Source organism: Zingiber officinale, chromosome 10A, assembly GCF_018446385.1.
Source record: "Zingiber officinale cultivar Zhangliang chromosome 10A, Zo_v1.1, whole genome shotgun sequence".
NCBI classification, from domain to species: domain Eukaryota; kingdom Viridiplantae; phylum Streptophyta; class Magnoliopsida; order Zingiberales; family Zingiberaceae; genus Zingiber; species Zingiber officinale.
The window spans coordinates 92,302,230-92,319,987 of NC_056004.1; the positions used below are offsets into that span (position 1 = coordinate 92,302,230).

At 37.5% G+C, this 17,758-nt stretch overlaps 1 long non-coding RNA gene across 3 annotated transcripts; it reads right to left on the bottom strand.

Annotated features, from left to right (window-relative positions):
* Positions 1–6,793: 6,793 nt before the first annotated feature.
* Positions 6,794–8,720, bottom strand: LOC122027902. Of its 3 annotated transcripts, none has more exons than XR_006124572.1 (4): positions 8,645–8,703; positions 7,687–7,799; positions 6,950–7,056; positions 6,794–6,860 (listed from the first exon to the last, which is right to left on the bottom strand). It is a non-coding gene; the product is annotated as an uncharacterized LOC122027902 (long non-coding RNA). The 3 variants fall into 3 exon arrangements; XR_006124571.1 differs by having other exon boundaries at positions 6,795–6,863; XR_006124570.1 differs by having other exon boundaries at positions 6,796–6,878; positions 8,645–8,720.
* Between the last annotated feature and the right edge of the window lie 9,038 nt (positions 8,721–17,758).

A 17,758-nucleotide genomic window follows, 5' to 3' on the forward strand; every position in this document is an offset into this window, starting at 1 on the left:
AAAAACATATATCATCATAAATTCATATCCATAATTTAATTTTGATTTTTTTTCTCCTTCTCAATCCATAGACCAACACGAGCCCACCACAAGACTATCGGTCTGGACCCGTAAATCATACAAGCTGACTCATTTAAGCCTGCTTTTAAATAAGTTAATAAAATTTCAATCAACCCATTTAAATTGTTTAGTAAAGAAAATCTAATGAGTTTTATCAAAATTGGCATTGAAGGCCCTAAAAGTTAAATAGTTATTAAGACCAAATTTCATAATTTAGAGGTTGGCTCGCATGAACTAGTTCATTGATAAAATCATTCAAAATTTTGATTTTATATCCATTTTTAAAAAAGTTTAAGATCATAAAAGCTAAGAATATATTCGAGAAGCAACATAGTCTAAACTTTATATTTAACTAAAAACTTAAGCTACTAATCTAATTTTATATCGAACCTCCAATGCCTTTTCATTTAGTTTGTTTGCAACCTGACCGATATTAGCAATTGAATAATATTCTAAGTTAAGACTAATACTGCAATCAGATCGAGCAAGCTTCTCTTGTATTAATACTACCTAATTCAAATTAAGTCTTGGCTCAATTTGTGAAATCAATACGACATTATTATTTACTTGCTTAAATGAAGATCTAGCTCGATCTTATCTCATAAGAGATGTCTCTCGTTATTTGACTCAGCGGACGCTGAGGATTTTGTAGATTATATTCTAAATGCATGAAAAAAGAATTAAATTAAAACGGTAAAAATTTACAGTGATCTCTCACAGATCCATAATTGGCAATGGCGAAAATTCGCTGTCGGAAGAGCGATCACAGGATCGGTTAGCCCTCCACGATTCCACGAACCAAATCTCACCGCCTCAGATGTTCTCCTCTTCTCTCTGCGTTGCACACTAGCAATTTCACACACCCCTTCTGATCCTTGGACGCACCCCCTTTATATAGGGAAATAAACCATGGGCATAATGGACTTTTCCATTATGAGTAGTGGGGAACGAGGGTTATGTTCCCACATCCCCACTCTCCCCATTTCCAAGATCTCTCACTCGTCCAAGGTAAGTCACTAAGACTTGTTCATTCAGGTAAGTCACAAAGACTTAATAAGTCACATAGACTAGAGAGTTTGGTCACATAAACCATATGAGAACATCCAATCCATACTTAGAGAAAATGGTTCGTGCGACAGCAAGCACACTGAGCGATAGTTGCTAAGAAGATTGTTACACCTTGACTTAGTCGCTCCTTGAGCAATCAATGCTAAGAAAGTTGTTACACTTTACTTAGCTGCTCATATAAATTAGAGACACACTCTGCATAACCACTTTCCTGGTGGCACATAGTCTTTATCTAGGATCCATCCAATCTTCAAGTGACACACAACCATTATCTTAGACATATCCATGTCTTGCTATTTACCCAGATTAAATAATTTTTATTTACATCAATATGAACATCTCTAATCCCTTATAATGACCATTATGTCAAGAGCATGTTTCATATCCAATATTCACATTCATTTCTATACATAACAGAAATGGGTCGACCAGTGAATAAAATCAAAAGATGTAAATATATTTAATCTTCCTTTTTAGCTAGAATCTATTCATTTTAATCAGTCGCTTTCCTAGTTATGCTCCATAGACCGAATCATACATATCCATAAGATATATGCTAAAGTAGCAGACACTGATTAAAATTTCAAGTAAACAGCTAAATAGTCACTAAGACAAAAATTGAGATTAACATATAATCTCAAAGGTCTCACATAGTAGAGAAACAGGGATTCATTCTCCTACTACCGTTATTGTCGCAATAGCACATGTGGTATGAATCACATGCTACGATGTTATTCTCTTTACTAAAAAAAAGAGTGCATGTTGTCTTCAAATTTAACATCGTACAGATTTTGATCTAGACATACTTAACGTCTAATCCTAAATTCAACATATGAATTTTAATCTGGCCTTCAACAGGTTTAGTAAATGGTGGGTTCATTTACTTAGATCATTATTTACACATAAATAATCTCATCTTGACACAATTATCAAGACGACCTCAACTTATGAATCTGTCTCTAATTTCATAATTTCAGCTACGTAAGCTGTTTCATAAGTAACGGTCTTACCCCTATTTGTACTTAACAAACAGAGATGATTGCCCATGTGAGTGGACCAATCTCCACCTGCCAACATGCTCACCGAGATTTTATATGAATGTAACAAATACAACATATACACTGAATACATTATGGCAAATGACATAATCATAAAACAAGTCTGATTATTATTTCAATATAGTTATATTCTACGAAGTCCCAAAGACTTTACATGTTCTTTAAATGACTCTTTAGTCATTGGCTTAGTAAAAGGATCTGCAAGCATAACACGTGTAGGAACATACTCAAGAATGACTTTTCTTTTAGCCACAATATCCCTTACAAAATTATATTTAATTTCTATATGCTTGCCTTTGCTATGATATTTGAGATCCTTGGAAAAAGCTATTGCAGCTTAACTATCACAGTAGACAGTTATTGGACTCCCACTATCCTCAGTAATTTTCAGATGCTTCAGAAACCTTCTCAACCAGACTGCTTCTTGCATAGCCGCTGAACATGCCACATATTCAGCTTCCATAGTCGACAAAGCTACACAAGCTTGTTTCTTGCTGTTCCAAGAGATGGCGCCACCATTCAGCAAGAATGCATAGCCTGATGTGGTTTTTCTATTATCTAGGTCTCCAACCCAATCTACATCTGAATAACTTTTCAGACTCATATCTGATCCTTGAAAATAGAGACAATAATCTATTGTCGCCTTCAGATGTCTAAATATCCTTTTTACTGCCTTCCAGTGTCTCGATCCTGGTTTTGACTTGAAGCGACTGACCAAGCCCACAACATAGTTGATATCAGGACGTGTATATAACATAGTGTACATCAAACTACCAATAGCACTGACATATGATTTTTTATTCATCTCAACTATTTCCTTTGGAGTTTTAGGACACATACTCTTGCTCAAAATAGTTCCTTTCACAATAAGTGTATGTTCAATGTTGCAATTAGACATACTGAAATGATATAACATCTTATTTATATAAGACTCTTGTGACAGACCCAAAAGTCTTTTAGGATGATCTTTTATGATCTTCACTCCTAAGATGTATTCAGCTTCTTCCATATATGTTGTATCAAATTGTGATGACAGCCACTTCTTGACTTCATTCACATATACTATGTCATTTCCAGCTATCAGCATATCATCAACACACTACAATAAAAACCTTCATAGACATCGGTTTTCCACCGGTGTCTATTTCATTTTCGACTTAAAAGTCTGCCATTTTAGACATCGGGTTAAAACCGGTGTAGTATCACTTAACGACACCGGTCTTCGAATCGGTTATTAACCGGTGTAGTATCACTTAACGACACTGTTTCATCAACGGTGTAAAACTGATGTAATATTGTATGTTAATAACACCAGTTTTGGCAGCAGTAAATGACCGATGTAATATTAGTTAATAACACCGGTTTTGCAGCGGTGGAAAACCGATGTAATATGTATATTTTTTAACAGCACAAATTTGATTTCCGAAACAATGAAAAATCGACAATAACAAAAAAAAATACACAAATATTCAAAAATTATACAAATATTCTTCATTCAATAATATCCATAAAATACACAAATATTCACAAATTATATAAATAATCTTCTTACAACAATATCCATAAAATACCCAAACATTCTTTTTACATCAAAAGCTAGCTAATAGATATCAAAATCAAGGTAGAACATTCTTTTAACACATCAAGGTAGAACCGCACTTCAAATGTAATCTAGCATGCATTCAGCCCACTCGAACTGCATTTCATCAATTTCAACTCTGGAGTACTTGAGATTTGTAAACTGTAAAAACACATAAATCCACCATATGTCAAATAACTAAAACAAATGTGTACATGTATCAAATAAAAAATATAAGATCACAAGTGCTTGTCATAAACATGCTTACCAGCGTGTTGAAACCTATTCTGTGAATGATGGCTTCGAATGAACTTCACGAGCAAGGCCAAAATTTGCTATCTTCACAAAGTCCTTGGTTACCAATAAGTTCTCTACAAAGGTCATAATCTAGTTTAATAGAATGCTAACTTCACCAGAATAATTATAGGTGCATAAATCACATTTAACAAAATAAATGCTAATCCTAGATAACAACGTTGTAGGAATATATCTGTTAAGAGCACACAAATGAATCTTTATAGGGATATTTGGTTAAAAGCGGAACTAAAGAGGTACACCTACCTCCCATGTTAATAAGTCACTTCCTCGAGTTGGATATGGCTTTTGCAAATCTAGCTCCATATAGAAGGTGTAGAGTTTGATATCTTGAAGCTGCAAATCCAATCAGAAGTAGGATTAGCGTGGTAAGCAAGACATTGAAAATCCCATTAATAGACACATATTGGCCATGAGAACCCTTGTTCTTGTCATTGAAATAAGGTGGGGTAGTTGTCATGCCTCCCAAACTTGAATTAAAAGGATATGGGAGAAGACCCCTAAATCCTTCATTTATCCATTGAACTTCCTTAATGTACGAAGGCATAAAAAATGAAGAAGGATAACGATGTCATTCACTTCCGATGCAAAGCATAGTCTCTGTGCATAAAGGCAAGCATTCCATCAAATTTAAAACTATAATCCAATCAATATAAAACTATAATCCAATCAAATTTACAGGCTATGGCTTCTGCATAATTTCCCTATTGTAATACAAGAGAACTATCAATTTCCAACTAGGGGCAAAGACAACAAAGAAGATGATAGACAAATTATATGACTTTCTTCTATTAAATGAGGCAATATGCAGTAACTCTCAAACTAGCAATGAAAAAGGCAGATATAGTACTCTACCTGTTGCTTGTATATAATAGCCAAGTTGTTGAAGGGCACAGATATCCCTGTTGTAACTACTAAAATTGCCTTATAGAATGATGCAGCAACACTCATCATATTACTGCATGAAGAGAAGTTTCATTAAGGAACAAAAATAAACTATCCGCACAGTTGTCATCAAACATTTCTAAAGCTTACCAATCCATGTATATATATGTTGCCAAGGCTTGACAATGCTTGTGGATGGTTAGGTTGTAAAGCAAAGCATGACTTGGGAAAAATTATTAAAATGAAGTTATTCAACAAGGAAAAAAACAACTTGTTATTATCGCCCTGATTTCAGGATCATATGATTCCAGTTTCAGAACTAAAATTCTTTCAAATCCATAACATTCTGAACGGTTGGGTTTTTTTTGCAGTTGGGCCCTGTACTTCAAAAGACGGTAGAATCTTTTCGTCTCCTCCCTCCTACGGAAAATTATGTTCCCCCATTTAAGGACCCTTGGAGGTTTTGGTGACGACTACAATGTTTTGGTATGAAACCTTCCAACGTGTCTACAAATGACCGTCATTGTATTTTTTGTATATACCTTGCTTGGTGTTTGGATTTGTTTATGCAAGGAATGAGCACTGCATCATCTACTGGCGATCTTTAACTATGCTTTATTTCTGAAGCAGCTACATCAGCACACTGGGTTACATTAGTTTGCTTTTTGTTCTAGCATCTAAAGCAAAAGAAAGTACATAAAGGATAGAGGATAAGGAATAACCATGACAAGAAACCAGGAAAATATATAATAACAGTAGTCCTTCAAAGACAATGAAAATAAAGTAACTAACTTAAATCTGAAGGTGACGCGTAAGTTCAAAAATCTTAATAAAATAAATTATAAGTCGACATAAAAGGATATAATTTTATAAGTAATTTAGAAATTATAGACAGTTTTAGCAGCCAACAATAAAATAAATTAACAACAAAACTAACCTAAAGACCTTGTAAATAGATTGCAATTTTAGCAAAGAACACGAACTTTCTCTAGGTGCCGGTGCCATATAGAACGACCTCATAAATAGGTTGCAGCTTCAGCAAAGAACATGAACTTGCTACCGTAGTCATGTAGGATCAGCAAGTACTCACGTATCTTGACTCGAGGAGATTCTTCAAAGTTTCCTGGAGAATCTATCATTAGTGGCAATACAGTTTAATGACAGAATCTGCTCCAGCTGTGAATAGCCATGACTGCCTCAAATGAAATTTACAATCTAAAACACCTGTTCAATTAATAAGTTAATGTTAGGTCTAAGATAGGCAGGAATTGCAATTTTTATTTGAGTTAGAAAGCCATAGTTTCTTAATCTAGACGCGATAAATGAAAAACAAGGAAAATAACAAAGTTTGCAACACAACTGACCTCTGTCATTAAATTGAGAGAATTTGGTATGCCTAAACTTTTCAGGGCACTTTAGGTTTCATCCTGATTCCAGCCTCAAAGGCTAGGTAACTAGGTATAATGTCATGATTTTTATATATTTCCAATTTGTCAGTGTGTATTAGAAAAAAGAAAGAAACAAAACTGAGATATAAAATAGGCACTAGGAATGACTAAAAATAAGTACAACTAAAATTCATAATTAGGATATCACTAGGAACGACAGTAGTGAAATAGTCTCCTTTCCGATGCCAATCAATTTTTTCACAACCTGCAAAGCAAAAGAATGAATAATAGAAAGGTAGTGGCAAATACTCTACCAATTAAAAATAAAGTAATCCAAAGGATTAAGTCTATGTCCAGAAACAATTAAGGTAATTTGATGTGCCTATATTGAAATTAATTACTATACAGATACATATGCACTCTGAAGGGGGGATACACAGTGAATATAGCTCACCTTGCAATGCTTTAATCGGATGCAATCATATTTATCATCTCGAACCCATCTCACTGCTGGGGTGGTATTTCCTAAAGCACAGAATCGAGTGCCAACTGATCTGAACAGAAACTAAAATAATATTATGAGTAAAGACACTTACCCTCATCCTCCTCTAGTTTTGATTCCTCCACATGAAGCAACTCCTTGACCCTTGCTTGATTCTCTGCACTTCCCAATCCAGTATCTAAAATAAGCACATCGCATCCTCTGAAACAATGTGTAAATGTATGTCAGAAAGAAGCAAGGTGGAATTAGGCATCGAAAACTGAATTAAAAAAAGAAACCCTAGAGGGTGGAAATTAAATTACAAAAACCTGGAGGAAATGAACATACAAAAGAAACGCTAACCATAGGTACGGCTCCCTTCTTTTAACATAACCATATTAAATTTATATTCTAACCTAAACCATCCAATATCTAAATTCCCATTAGATCTTCAAGGTTACAATCTTCCATAATCACCTAACATGAAACCTAAATGTCACTGAAACCATTTCAGATTCAGGTTAATCTTTATTTACAACATTCAATTACCCAATATAACAACTCTTATCCTTGTTAACTAGTAACACATCATACCCTTAACCTCCAACACCAGAACAAACAAATTCTTATTGCCTCTGCCGTGGATCCAGCTCAAAACACACAGGATTCATTAGGTAACATCTACTGCAACTAATGATCGCACAAGGGTAAGGAACAAGAACTAAACCGTACCTCAATCCCCTACAAACAGAACATTACATAGTGCATCTTCACTAGCCGGATCAAGAAGAAAGAATAACAAGAAGTCATCAAAACAACCTGTTAACAACAACAATAGATCGACCTCATTACCTCTGCACCCTTCAATCACCGGAGACGATCACTGATACGAAGAAGAGATCGATCCAACAGAGCTGTGGTGGCCGGGACAAAAATACCAGTCTCTGCTTCCCAGAAAGAACCACCTGAATCAACACTAGAAAGGATCAAGGTTCGAATTCACAACCAAAACCAAACCCTTACCTCCAAGATCAAAGTTAGGGCAACGACTTGTTCTTGCCGACTGATCCGGCGGTAAGAATGGGGGATCCACTTCCTGAAGGGTCTCATCTTGAGGACTGATGGAGGGCTGACTAAGCGGTTAATGGCCGCGCCGAGCAGCTGAGTAGGTCCGAGCAGAACCAAAGATAACCCAGTCATGGGCTGGGGTTTCCGACGCCAAGGTGGGAGAACCGAAGGGCCGAGCGGGGAGTCTGCCCGGCTGAGATCAAGGGGCCGAGCGGGTGGTCCGTTCGGCCAGGATAAGGGCGAGGGTACGAAGGTTAGCCGAGCGGCCTATTCGTTTGGCTCAGGATATGGGATGTCAATAACGGCATGTCTGATGATTACGCCGTACACAAAAGTGCACAATGGAGGATCTTGCAGTCACATCATGGAAAGGTTGATACAGTAGCAGTATGGCCTCATGGACGTCTTTCTGACGGATCCATACCTGGGCATGGTCAAAAGCAGGTGGTTGCTTTGATTGGCGCGCCCAGACTTCTTCGAGAGGTCTATATAAGGTCTCCATTTCTTCACCGGAGGTATGCAAGTCTTCTTCTTGAGGCCACCTTTTTGTTATTCCTCGCCTGACTTGAGCGTCGGAGGGCCGTCGCCGGGACACCCCTCCCGGCTCGGTTTTGCTGCAGGTTCGTCGGAGCACTCGAGGATCCAGCGGGGAGCGCCACGTGCCCAGTGTCCGTTGACTCCTGGTTCGGACAGGATCACCGACGAACAGGGACAGAGATCGGGAAGGAACAATGGTTGTTACCTCCTCCAAACAATCGATGCTGGCCTGATCCAACGCCGATGCCCTTGGTTCCCTCCCGACAGCCGGCGAAATCCACCGATCGAGATCTGTCGCCGTTGTTCACCGAGATCAGAGAAGGGAGGAAGGGATCGGGGAGAAAGAAGGTTCGGTTGTAACTAACCTCTCTTCCTCTCAACGCTCCAAGGTCCACTCTTCGCCGGCGCCACCGAGAGAAGAAGAAATCGCCGGTCTCGGTCGCGTGAAGTCCGAAGTCGCGAGAAGCAGAGGAAGAAAAGAGGAGAAAGTCGGGGGAAAAGAAAAGGCTTCGGCACTTTATAGAGAGGTTAACCCCAAACCCCATCCTCAACCTTTAGCAATCAGACGATTAAGAAGAATGAAAAGAGGAAACGAGAGGTGTACCCAGCGAGCGAAGAGGCCGAGAAGGAGAAAATGAAGCACGGAGAGCCTTTATGCCTGCAATTTTAGGGTTTTAACAGGCAGACATACTTCATTATTCTTGTACTGCACTCGATCTCTTTGCTTCAGAAGAAGGAGACCCCTTTACACAAGATCAGAGATCTCGGTGTTGTTCTCTCTTCCTTCGGATTCCCTCATGTTGCCGACCAACCGTGCCATGGTGGTCGTGGGCGTCCTCTAGCTGTTCGGATCTTGTTGGCCCCTACCTTAGCCGGGAAGAGCGAAGAGAGGAAGGAGGAGGAGGAAGAGAGGATCGGACGAGGAGGCAGAATGGAACTACGATTTTGCTTAGGATCGAAGCAGGTGGTTTTGATCCTAATCGGGAGAGGAAGGGGCGTCGATCCAGGAAGGGGAAGAGGGAGATGAGGCTGAGAGAGATGGTCGGAGGTTTAGATTTAGGTTTAGGCTGAGAGAAGGGGCGCGATATTGGTTTAGGTTTGGAGGGAACTTTTGTGAAGTGTTATAAATTTTGGCTGGTGGAAAAATTAAATTATTATTTTTTGGTTCATTAACATCGGGTTTTAAAAACCGCTGTTAAAACCGATGTCTATTAACAAAAAAAAGGCGCTCATAAACATCGGCTAAAAAACCGATGTCTATGAGCGAAAATCTGCGCTTATAGACACCGGTTTTTGGAAAAACCGGTGCAAAATACTCAAAGACATCGGTTTTTGCTTAAAACTGTTGTTGTTCCACCGATGTCTATGAGGCTTTTTCTTGTAGTGACATATAATGATAAAATAACATACTTTCCTTTTTCCCTTTTCAAGAAAACACAATGATCCTCGTTGATCATCTCGAAACTATAAGATAAAATGATTTCGTTAAATCTTATGTTCCATTGTCTTGGCGTTTCCTTTAACCCATATATAGACTTTCTAAGTCTACATACTTTCTGCTCTTGGCCTTCGGCAATGAAACCTTTTGGCTGAACCATATAGATTTCTTCGTCAAGATCACCGTTAAGGAAAACGGTTTTTACATCCATTTAATGTAATTCCAAGTCATAATGTGCCACAAAGGCCAAAATAACTCGTATTGACACAAATTTCACTACGGGAGAAAATGTCTCTTCAAAGTCAATACCCTCCATTGTTGGGGTTGCAAGGTTGCAAACATAGTCCCACATTGAAAACACATAGGAAAGATCATGAGTTTATAAAGAGAAAAGATATCTCCATTGGCATGAGGCCTTTTGGGGAAAGCCCAAGAGCAAAACCATGAGGGATTAGACCCAAAGTGGATAATATCATTCAATTGTGGAGATATCTAAATTCTTTTCGATCCAATAATTGATATCAGAGCCTGGACTGCTAGAAGGTTTAACCGCCGACTGTGCACAAGAGCTATGGTCTGATTAAGTCATGTGGGTACAATATTGACCTCGAACAAAGAAAGTGGGGACTCCTATGTTCAGATCAAGAGGACTAGATACCAGACAGAAAGTCCTAGTTGCGGCTGGGTAAGGAAGTCCTAGTAGGTCGGGTGGACCGTGGGGCAAGAAGACCTGATGGGTCGAGGATCGGATATGGGAAGCCCGTGGTCCTTTGTTTGAGGGGGGGGATTGTTGGGGTTGCAAGGTTGCAAACATAGTCCAACATTGAAAACACATGGGAAAGATCATGAGTTTATAAAGAGAAAAGATATTTCCATTGACATGAGGCCTTTTGGGGAAAGCCAAGAGCAAAACCATGAGGGCTTAGATCCAAAGTGGACAATATTATACAATTATGGAGATATCTAAATTCTTTTCGATCCAATAATTTTTACATCCATTTGATGTAATTCCAAGTCATAATGTGCCACAAAGGCCAAAATAACTCGTATTGACACAAATTTCACTACGGGAGAAAATGTCTCTTCAAAGTCAATATCCTCCATTTTGGTATATCCTTTTGTAACTAAACGAGCTTTATATCTGTTAATCGATCCATCTGCTTTCCTCTTTATTTTGAGAATCCACTTATTCCCAATAGCCCTTCGGCCCGGAGGAAGATCGACTAAGTCCCAAACATGATTTTGAGTCATGGACTCCATCTCTTCAACCATTGCAGCTTTCCATTTTTCTATAACTCTACATCCCAACGCTTCCTCAATGGATTGAGGTTCGTCATCGTCAATTGGAAGTGTAACCAATGCCTCATTCTCAATATCAAACCTCTTCTTAGGTTTGATCTTACGAACACTTCTCCGTAAGTTGGGCTGTTGAGAAGTCAACTCATGACTCGGCATATCACTCTCACTCAGTTGACTAGACTCAGGTATCCCTTTTGACACCTCTCTTGTTGATAATATCTCATCCTCCACAAATAGAGGAACATTTTTATCAACATCACCTCTGATTGGGAACTCTCTTTCGAGAAAAGTCGCATCTCTCGAGTCTATTTCGGAGATGGTTCCATCTAGTTGCTCACCTATGAAAATATAACCTTTGGAGGTCTCATGATATCTTATCAAGATACATTTCTTACCCCTAGACCGTAATTTTCCATACTTGTGAGAACTATCATGAACATAAGCAGCTGACCCCCAGGGTCTCAGATTACTTAAATATGGTTTTTTTCCTGTCCAACGTTCATATGGGGTAGATGGAACTGACTTTGAAGATACTTTGTTAAATATATAGGCTGCAGTTAATAATGCATCTCCCTAATAGGAGATCGACAAATTAGCTTGCGCCATCATAGACCTAATTATTTCAAGAAGAGTCATATTTCTTCTTTCAGCTACCCCATTTTGCTGTGGAGTTCCAGGGATTGTCAGCTGTCTAATAATCTCTCTATCATTACATATTGTCTTGAACATATCAGACAAATACTGCCCTCCACGGTCAGTGCGTAAAGTCTTAACTTTACATTCCATTTGATTCTCAACTTCGTTCATATAACGAATGAAGCAATCTAATGCTTCAGATTTGTGAGAAATCAAATACGCATGACCGAACCTAGAGAAATCATCAATAAATGTAATAAAATAGGAAGCTCCATGTTTAGCCTTCACATTCATTGGACCAAAAATATCCAAATGAATTAACTGCAATGTTGATTCAGATCTAATAGCCTTACCAAATGGTTTCCTAGTTTCTTTTCCAACAAGACAATGCTGACATATAGACAATTGAATCTTAGCCCGAGTGCCCAATGAACCCTCTCTAGCTAACCGATTCATACGTTCTTGTCCTATGTGTCCTAATCTAGCATGCCAAACCTCATCAGTTATATCTACATCACTAGTTAAAGCAATGTTTGAAAAGCAACCATCAATAGCATAATTGACATCTGGTTCTACATCAAGAACCATAAAACCATTTGTTAAAAAACCATATCCGATTGACACTGAGTCAATCTTAAGTTCAACAGACCGACTATAAAAATTAATACAATACCCTAAATCAAGAAGACATGTTACGGAAACAAGATTCCATCGAATTTCAGGAGCATACAGGACATCATGTAGAAACAAAACTCTACCACCACGGAGGTTGAGTTTGCAAGTGCCGACTCCTTTGACTTCAACTCTTGCATTGTTTCCCACATAGATCCACTTGTTGCCAGCTGGTACCCGACAATACTCAACAAATGTAACTCGTTCTCGAGCTACATGGTTGGTTACTCCCGAATCTATAATGCACAAAGGATAAGAATCAGCTAACAACACTGAACTAGCAACAAAATGCTCTAGAAAAGAAGACACGCTTGGATTTACCTTTTTCGGCTCAGTACACTCCTGAGCGAAGTGACCCTTTTTGCCGCAGTTAAAACAAGTCAACTTGTTTTTAGGTTTCTTTCCAGTCTTCTTTACTATCTTGTTGATTGGGTCTTGCCCCACAACAACAGCTTCCCTCTTCTTTCCCTTCCCTTTCTTGAACTATTTTTTTTCTTGGATCTATATGATCCTGCAGAACCTACAACCACATAGGCTTGTCCAGAAATCCTTGCGGATTCAACTCTCTCCGCCTCCAATTCTACATGGCGTGAGACATCAATGAAAGTCTTGATACTCTCACTGTGAGTTAGGGTCTGCTTCATGGTCTCCCAAGAATCTGGAAGTGAACGAATAACTGCTTGAACCTATTGTTCATCAGTCAACTCATGACCAGTAGTTTTAAGCTCCCGAATCATGTTCGACATCTCCCTGAGGTGTTGATCCATTGATACATTCGGACATTTTTTGTAGCTGTCAAACTTGATTGTCAGCTGTCAAAACTTGCTCAGACTTACTCCACTGTATTTTTCTTTAAGGGCTACCCAGACTGTATGAGCCGTAAGATATGACTTATACTCAAAAGCTAGGTTGTCTACCATTGAACTAATCAATATACCCTTTGCAGTGGAGTCCTTTTTCTTCCATGCCTTATAGGCATCAATATCTCGTCTGTGTTGTGCAGTGGGACCATCTACAGGTGATAGATCGTTTGAAGCGATAGAGGGGGGGCTGAATATCGCGCGTTTAAAACTTTTTCTTTTAACCTTTTGAAACCAAAGTCGTGCAGCGGAAATAAGAAAAGGGACAAGGTCTTTTACTTCGTTCGGAGCCTAGCTCGACTCCTACTCGAAGGCCCGCGGTCCTTGACCGCACCGATGGGCAAAAACACTATAACTCTTCTTTCCGAAATCCTTCGGAAAGAAGTAGATCGTACAATGGAGCAAGATAGTAACACCCTACTATCTTGCTTAAATGAAATTACAATGCAAGCTTAAATTAAAATATACTGACAAGTAAATTGTAGATGAAGCTTAGGTCGGCACTTCCGAATGCAGTAGCTTGCTGAGCTGACGAAGATGAGTCGTTTGCAGAATAGGATTTTTGATCAGAGAGTTGTCTACTTGCCTCTGTCTTTGAGCCTAATTTTATAGGAGTATTAGAGGTTCGGTCGACCAATCCCACTTTTCGGTCGACCGAACTCGCTCCCTTCCTTCCTGGCTGAAGTTTGAAGCTGGCTCGATCTTTTGCATTTACTGGTCTTTAATGGTTCGGTCGACTGATCACGCCTTTCGATCGACCGAACAACTTCCTTCCCTGTTCGTCGTGATTTTGCCGAGATCATCATTTAATGCAGAATAAATGCTGATTGGATCGGTCGACCGATCCCCAGGTTTGGTCGACCGATCAACCTATTTCCTTTGCTGCTGATCGGTGCTGATGATCTGTCCTGTGCTGAGTCATTATAGTTCCGTCGATTGATCTTACTGTTTGGTCAACCGATCAAGCTTTGATCGGGCTCGGCCTATGTTCTGGTTCGATCTGAATACTGAACTGAACTTTGTTATTTCGGTCGACTGATCCTCTAGTTCGGTCAACCGATCGTGCAGTACCTACAGAACAGTGTTAGGCAAAACATCCTGCAAAACAGAGATTAGCACAGTAACAGTATAATGCAAGAATAATATTAAAAGACAGTAGAACTATCTTGATCTCAACTTGGAAACCTTCCCGGTTTCTTCAATTGGATCAGCGACCTAAGGTTGTTCCCTTCGGGAACCCGACCTCACTGTCGCTCCTTCAGTTTATTTACCTCAACCTACCTGCCAAACTTAGATCCTCCAGATCTAGTTTGGACTTTTCACTCAGCCTTGATCGACTCCCCAGGACTTTTCCTTTGATCTTCGGTCCTCCAGACTTCTCGATCACACCGCCAAGCATCCGGTTCCCTCGACTCACTTGGACTTGCACCTGGGTTCCACGATCTGCTAAGATTTCTCCTGCCTAGCCTCCAACTAGGTCTTTCCTGGTTGAGTAAACATCTTGCACACTCAGTCAACTTGTTAGATCACAACAAGACTTAACTTGAACCTTTGACAACATCAAAACTCAGGTTTGATTCTGGTGCAACTTGCACCAACAATCTCCCCCTTTTTGATGTTTGGTAACCAAGGTTCAAAGTTAAGTTTATAAATATGCAAAAAGTAAATAAGCAAACAATTTAACTTTTCTCCCCCTGAGGTAAACAACTCCCCCTGAATTCACTATCTCTCCCCCTTTGACATACATCAAAAATAGGGGTAGACTCAAAAACCAAGTAAGATTTTAACCATAAAGTTTTGCTAAGTATAAATGATTAAAATATGAAAAATATTAACTAAGTAAAGTAAACTTTGAATAGAATTGTCAAAGAATTTGACTAAGTAAAAAATTTAAACATATTACTAAGTTTGAATAAAATTTTGAAAAACATTACTAAGCAAAATAATTTTAAAAATGATAACAATTAAAAAGTTTACTAAGTCAATAAAAATTTTGAAAATATTTGAAAATTATATTTTGAAAAGAATAAATTTTGAAAAACATTTTAAAAATTATATTTTGAAAAGAATAAATTTTGAAAAATATTTTGAAAAGAGTAAATTTTGAAAAACATTTTGAAAAATTATATTTTGAAAAGAGTAAATTTTGAAAATAATAAATATTGAAAAACATTTTGAAAAATTATATTTTGAAAATGATTTGGTCACTAAGTAAAAATGATATAAACTTAAAAATCTTGTTTTGAAGCTCCCCCTAAAATTGACAAATTCCTAAAAGTCCAAACATGGGTAGGAAAACTAAAGAAAATTTGTCCTTATGATGAAATATCCAACCTTTGTTCAAGGTTAACTACCACAAGATAGTAGCTAATGACTCAGGTTGGTCAATTTAAGTATTTAGTACTAACTAGGTTTTTACTAGCTAGTTAACTCAAATTGATTCATGTATGTTTTTTAAAGCCCAGATTTATATCGATGCACTGACATAAGCATCTGAAATCTAGTGCTAAGACCTAAGCATCTCACCCATTCTAAGTTATCAAACAAGGGATCCTGCTGTGCTTGTGAGATGCTGGCTTCTAGGACTATAGGATCATGCAGTTCTACGGTAAGACCTAGGCTACTCCAGAAAATTTAAAATAATTTGAAAGAAATTTTGAAAACCAAAAATTTGAAAGGGGATTTTTACAAAAATAATTTTGAAAAATAAACTAAGTAATAATATCCAAGATAAAAGAACCTATTCTATAAAGCACATTCCTAATTGTCGTCTGAGATTACTAATTCTGCTTCAGGTAATGGTTTAGTAAAAATGTCTGCCAAGTTAGATTTAGATTCTATATAATTTAGTTCAATATTTCCTTTTGACACATGGTCCCTAATAAAGTGATGTTTAACCTCTATATGTTTAGTTCTAGAATGATGTACTAGATTTTTAGTTAGGTTTATAGAACTTATATGATCAATATAGATTTTTTACATTCTTATAATCTAGATTAAAATCTTTTAATGTATGTGACATCCATAGCAATTGAGCTACGCATTCACCCATAGCTATGTATTCGGCTTCAGTGGTTGATAAGGCAACACATTGTTGTTTACTGCTAAACCAACTAACTAAAGACGAACCTAGCAATTAACATCCTCCACTTGTACTCTTTCTATTCAACTTACACCCGGCATAATCAGAATCAGAATATCCGACTAGATCAAAATGTGAAGTTCTAGGGTACCAAATTCCTACATTGACAGTTCCTTTTAAATATTTAATAATTCATTTAACCAAGGACAAATGGGACTCTTTCGCACAAGTTTGGTAACGGGCACACATACTAACTGCAAATAAAATGTCAGGTCGGCTTGCAGTTAGGTAAAGTAAACTTCCTATCATGCTTCTATAAAGTTTTAAGTCAATAGGTTTACCATTTTCATCATTATCAAGGTTAATGTTACTTGTCATAGGAGTTTTACTTTCTTTTGAATTTTCCATACCAAATTTTTTAATAAGATATTTTGTATATTTAGTTTGATGTACATAGTTACCATCTTTAGTTTGTATAATTTGAAGACCTAAGAAATAATTTAATTCACCAACTAAACTCATTTAAAATTCATTTCCCATTAAGGTTACAAATTCATTTAAGAATTGTGAGTTAGTTGAACCAAATACAATATCATCAACATAAACTTGTGCTATGAAAATGTCTGAATTAACGGTTTTTATAAATAGGGTAGGATCAATTTGTCCTTCTTTAAACCCTTTAGATTTTAAGAAGCTAGATAGTCTTTCATACCAAGCCCTAGGTGATTGTTTTAGGACATATAATGTCTTTTTTAGCTTAAAGACATAGGTTGGGTTTACTATATTCTCAAAATCGGGTGGTTAACTTACGTAGACTTCTTCCTTAATGTATCTATTTAAAAATATGGATTTAACATCCATTTGGTATAATTTGAAACCTTTAAATGCTGCATAAGCGAGCAACATTCTAATTGATTCAAGTCTGGCTACCGGGGCATAAGTCTCATCGTAATCTAGTCCTTCGACTTGACTAAACCCCTTGGCTACTAGACGAGCTTTATTCCTTATGATTTCACCTTGATCATTTAATTTATTCCTAAATATTCATTTGGTGTCTATAATCATTTTTCCTTTTGGTGGAGGTACTAAATCCCAAACTTGGTTCCTTTTAAATTGATTTAATTCTTCTTGCATCGCAATTATCCAGACAGGTTCAGTAAATGCATCACTTATGTTTTTAGGTTCAATTTTAGATATTAATGCTATTTGACTTAGATTTCTAAAAGCAGATCTTGTTTGAACCCTTAATTCAGGATTTCCTATGATTTGGTTAACTAGATGATTAGGGTTAGATTTTATTATTCTTGGATTAGAATTATCAGGTTGTTTGGG